This window comes from Grammomys surdaster, unplaced genomic scaffold (assembly GCF_004785775.1).
Source record: "Grammomys surdaster isolate TR1022 unplaced genomic scaffold, NIH_TR_1.0 125749, whole genome shotgun sequence".
NCBI classification, from domain to species: domain Eukaryota; kingdom Metazoa; phylum Chordata; class Mammalia; order Rodentia; family Muridae; genus Grammomys; species Grammomys surdaster.
The window spans coordinates 3,125,021-3,131,020 of record NW_021620581.1 but is presented as its reverse complement, the minus strand read 5'-3'; the positions used below and the strand labels follow the sequence as shown (position 1 = coordinate 3,131,020).

At 35.8% G+C, this 6,000-nt stretch overlaps 1 protein-coding gene across 1 annotated transcript in view; it reads right to left on the bottom strand.

Annotated features, from left to right (window-relative positions):
* The window catches only part of Aff2 (AF4/FMR2 family member 2), a 486,558-nt gene that overhangs the window by 165,656 nt on the left and 314,902 nt on the right, over positions 1-6,000 (bottom strand). The gene's annotated exons all lie outside the window — the stretch shown is intronic.

Genomic DNA, 6,000 nt, shown 5'->3' with positions numbered 1-6,000 from the left:
ACACACACACACACACACACACACACACACACACACACACACACACACACTGTTATGGCTAATGGCTACATTTAAAATCAGCTGAAACCCAAGCAGCTGGGCATGCTTGTGAGGGATTTTCTTAACTGCATCATTTGAGGTGGAACCCTAAATCTGAGTCATACCTTCTGATGACAGTCCACATAAAAGTACATGTAAGAAGTAAGTTTTTGCTTGATGGCAGCTTATCCTTGGTTTAACTGGCAAGTTTATTTATCCTGTTGCTGAGAGATTCCTTGGCTGATAATATAAGCTATCTCTTTATGATTCCAACATTAACAGAAGACCATTAGGTCTTTAGGAATTCTCCAGGATTCACCACCATAATGAGACTGCGGAAACACCTAGTATTACAGGGTAAACAACTGCTGTATTCTTGGCCTTTCTTCCAGGAGCCATTGTTGTATTGCTCAGACCACAGCCATGTATTTCATTCTGTCAGTTCTGGTCCTTCACAGAATCCTGACTAGCACACACACAAAAATATACATACACTTGATTGTATGTATGTATGTATGCATGTATGTATGTATGTATGCATGTATGTATGTATGTATGTGCACCTCCCCACATACACACAAACAACCTACTGAGTCCATTTACTGTTATTTGTAATATCACTACAGTGATAGGTATGAGAAAACTTTGCCTCAAATTTTTGTTCAGGAGAAGGATCCAAAATATTTACAAAATAGTATAAACTATTCCTATCACCTTTTGTTGCCTCCTAGAATTTAAAGGGAAGCCCCTATTGTAGAAGCAACTGCACATTTCAGACTGAGTACATGGAGAAATCTAGTTGGAAGCCTCCAGAATGGTTTTTGTATGTGAGAAGACTGATCTTCCCTTTATTCTTACATTTTTTTTCCAAAACGAGAAGATGCCTACCATGTTGATTATGAAAAGGTTGCTACCTTGATACATTTTTCCAGACACTGGTCATATATTTGCAGAGTAGCAAATAGAGTGGCAGACTTTCTTGTGTTACCATTTTCTCTCTCAGCTCTATTCTACTGGCAAAGCCAGGACCAAAATACTGGTTCTTAAACAAAAGTCAGAAGCTATTTCTTCTTTTCCGATAAACCTAGAACCCTCTTTGTCAAGCCAATACATTGTTTCATTGCCCTTTTCTGTATACCTAAGCTACAAAAAGCAGGTGTAAATTTTACACATGGCTTAAATTCTCACAGGCTTTCATTCAGTTTAATGGAAAATAATGAATCACCATATTCATGCAAAGAAACAAGTTGACAGAGAACAGACTTATTTTTATAGCTCACCTAAAATATATAGGGACTCATATATCTACTCAGCTATTTTAAAGGGACTACTCTTGCTCCCTCCCTGGATAGCTAAATGCTCCGTTGCTAAGTTACTGGTATTTGACATCATCTCTTTCCTGACATCTCCCCATGTGTGACAGGTTCTCATGATTCACTGAGCCAGTCACCTCGTTACTTACATTACTCACTTTCTCAATGACATCTGTAAAAGAATTTAAAATTCACCTCATATGCTAGCTGTAAACCCCTAGATTCCACAGGAAAATATTTCAGCTGCTTGCCAGGTTCTGGGTGCATTTGGAAGCACATTGGAGAGCTTACCTTCATTGTTCACATAATAGTCTTTATAATTAAATTTAGCATCTTTCTTCTAGGTTAGTTTGTGCTAGAGAAAAGAGGAAATGATTACTGGGAAGCAAATAATGTGCAATATATGTTATGGGCTAATTTGGTTCTATGAATAGCTCAGCTCACGTGTGCATGGTTTTTATTAAGTCCATTAGAGGTTTGAATTAGCTTCAGAAAAGGTGATATTCCATATAATTTACACACTCAAGGGCATTTTCACCTGCTGACAAATTTACATATTTCACAGTGTCATTAGGTAAGAGTTAGTTGTCAGATTAGGTAGGAGTAAAATCATTAGTTCATTTAGTTGACTCTATCAATGTTAACATTAATTATATATAGTCTTAATTATATACAACAATTGTCTTCATTGGATGTGCTATTTATATAGTATTTCAGGAAACTATAATTTTAAAAGCCCAAACCAGAATGGGACAGATTCTTTCAGAGACATTCCAGAAGGATTAATATTTAAAAGAATTACAGAGAAAATCTTCTACATGCATTCAATTTGAAAACTATTTACAGATTCATTTGAAAGTATATAAAATCAATTGCCCAATTATTGGTTAAATTTGTAAAAGGAATTTTTCTGAAAGGTACTAATTATTCTTTATAATTATGATAATAAAATCAATTTTTTTTCAGGCACAAATTTCTGACTAATTTTGTTCCCTGATCCATTTTATCTCACTCATAATATGAACTTTTTCATTAACCCTATTAAAAGATTAAAAATAACAAATAGTTATGTGGCTATCCTGTAATTATTTGACAGGTTTGTTCCATGATAAAACTATAAATAAAAATATAAGACTAATGAGTACAATTGCCATAATTTAATATGCTGTAGAGATGAAGATCAGCTGTAATCAAAAAGTGGTGCCTGCGTAGATGGTTACCAGCCTGATCCATATGGCAAGGGAAATTGTAAGAAAGCACAGTTTATCAAATACAGTTCCTAAATCCTACATAGTGAATTCAGCATTTCTCATAAACAGTGAATTACCCTTACAGATGTTTGCCTATGAAATTATCATCTACAGAAGGTATTTTGCTAGGAAACACAATCTGTTCAGCATCAAATCTAAGAGAAGCATGTTATCTGCATTTTTGACTCTAGAAAGGATTTAATTGATAGTTTGTTGACATTTTATGTAAATTCTTGCTAGATACAAATAAATCATATTGTTGCAGAACAAATAATCACTGAACATCCATCCTTAGCTGGTAGCCTTTAGAGCATGCTACTCTCATTGGCTTAATGCTCCCAGAAATGATGAGTCTATGATGCATAAGACCCCGTATAGCTCAGAAAAGAAGCTGCTCATGTTGCCCATATTATTACTTATGAGCAGTCTAGGAATCACTGTATGATAAATGAATTGTAACCGCAAAATATCATCACTGGGTAGGTAGAGCTACTTTTATTTTTTATTTCTGTTTGCACTAGAGAGTACCTTGACTCTAAAGAGTAAGTGGTACACTGTTAGAAACAAGCACATAAGCTAGGATATAGTATACAAATGTCTGCTTTTAAGTTTCAGATTTATAAAATTTATAATAAGCGATAATATTTTTGTGAAGTGCCAAATAAGCCTGCAACTATGTAGCTTGCTTTGCAGGACAAAGTAGTTTTATGAAAATTTTTTGTAGGTGAATGCATTCTAGTATGTTTGGAAAAGTTGAATATGAATAACTAATTTGTATATATTTTGTGAAAAATATATGCATAATTAATGTTGTACATAATTTATACAAAATTATGCCTTTAAAGGTTTCTCTGAGGATTCAAGGAAATGTACTTAAGTGCTATCCAGGTATTATTAGTATCACTTCTTTTATCATGAGTAGTATATTTGCTATTGCTGTCTTTATTATCAATGGAAATGAAACTTGAAAAAATTCAATAATGACAAGAAGGAGGAATTACCGTCATTAAGACTTGCTCAAACACTAAAGTTATTAGTGTTTTAAATGCAAGAAATGTTAGCTAGTGTATGAAACATTTTTTATATAAATTTTAACAGATTCTTAATGAAGGCTGGTGGTGGCAAAGCAGATGGTAGCTAAGTATAGTGCAGAGACCACTAGATTTCAACAACAAAGAAAACTATGCTTTACTCCACTTCTACCACATGCAAGCCCTACCCTTGCTTGCAAGGTTGGCAATAAAGTAGACTGATGGTGTCACACCTGGCTAATACAAAAATCTGTCCTTGTGTTTTCATATATAATAGGGAAAAGAAGATCAGAGAAGAAGGAAAGGACAGTTAGAAGAATGAATACACTAAAATATACAAAAGCAAATAGCCTGTACAGTAACTTCTGTCACAAAACAATATGACATAAATGTGAGAAAGGAATCAATAGAGGGAGTGGTTGGCAGGGGTGGGAGGAAGTTAAGAGATTGTGGGGGATAAGAGTAATCAGAACGCAGTATATACACTGTATATCAAATTGTCAAAGAACAAATTTAATTAATAAAATTCCTTCACTAGGGGGTAGGCAGCAAGTTAGAAAGGGGGTAATCTTCCTCTGTGGTTAGATAAACACACTAATGCAGCTCCTCAGGAAAGAAATGCCAAGAGCAACTTGGAGCCAATTCTTTCTCCTCAGGGGGCTAGAGTCACATCTTCCAGCTACACAGTTATTTTACCTAGGAGAGATGAATCTGCTTTTAAATCAATTTAGTTTGAAAAGCACAGAAGGATTCAGGAGAAAAACTGAGAAAAGGAAAAGTTACTTTGCCTGCTTTTGAATCAATTTAGTTTGAAAAGCACAGAGGGGTTCAGTGGAGGAGCTGAGAAAAAGAAAAATATTTTCCCTGAAAAAGGACACAGATGGGGAGTAAAGTGACAGACTACCTACATACGACAGGGTCCTGCTATCAGCAGTATGGACATGTGAATAAAACAAAATCCCACAGCATCCTCTGCTGTGACATGCAGTGTGGTCTACAACAATTTAAATACGAGTCATAAGAATTGAGGAATAAACTTTGGAAAGTTAATTCTCGTTCCATATATAGGGGATAAAGCATTCTACTCTTCGATAAGATAAAGTCTATTCATTTATGACACTACTGAAGAAAATGAATCAAACAGAATTCTAAACAATCAATGTGCCTTCCAAAACAAAACCAATCAACCAATCAAAAGAGAAAACAAAACACTAACTTTCTCTAGGTTCTCTTCCAAGAACAACAGAAGAACTTTTGTTACTTTCTCCATTGCAGCTATCTTTTATGAACTTACTAAGGCAACCAGCCTTTTATACATGCTTAAGTGAAAGGCTGCTGTTTCCCTAAGTACTCAGACTCTGACAGGTGTTCTCCCTAATTCCCTCACTGTCACTGCATGACACACTTAAGTACCAGGCTGGGCTGTCTGAAGGAGAAAATTCAATAGTGACAAGTTATATGGTGACTCTTAGATGGATCTGACATTCTGGGTGTAAAGAAAAAGCCCTGATGGACGGACTTCATTTATGCTTGGCCCTCAGGGGACCAAGAGTAGACAGAGGTTACCCTGCCCACTAAGTAAGCCATTTCTTTTATTCTTGTCTTTCTTTAAGGATGCTGGATGATAACAAGGAAGGATTGTATGGGATTTCCTGTATCTACCCAATGGAACAAATAGACAAATTCCCAGGGTGTATCATGCTTGTAGATTTCACTATGACTGTTATGACTCCTGTCAAGGCCCAGGGCCTGAAGGATAGATACTGGACAAATTGTTGGGTTCTTATCTTACAAAAGTGGCCACCATATCTTCAGTCTATAGGGTATCATCTCCAATCAAACAGGTAAGACTAATCTTTTTAATCCTCAAAAGCAAGGTCTTTTGGCTGAAGCAGATTCAGAAACAGCCATAGGAAGGAAAAGTGTTTAGCAGGCCAAGGTCACTTTAGGCAGCTTAATGTTCTTCATTATTCTTTGGCAGCAGGTTGGCAGGGATGGCTTCAAATACTAGGCTGCTGAGAAAGCACTTACCTAAGATCTAGTACTTTAAGAGCATCAGTCTGATGTTGTTAAGTGAGGGAAAGTGGTTGCTGAGTTTCACTGATATATACTTTGTTTTCTTTTCCAGGAGGAAAACTTACATGGTTTCTACGTGGCTATTACTGGTCATCATTTACCATAATAATGAGCATTTACATACTATTTGGCAGTTTACAAGAGAATTATGATATTATAATCTTTGACAGACAAGGAAGGGAGATTCAGGAAGATAAAGTCATCTGTCCAAAGTCACAAAGTCACAAAAGTGACAAATGGCAAAGCCAGGGCAGGAACTCCCTATTATTCATCTTCTTTAAATACTATATT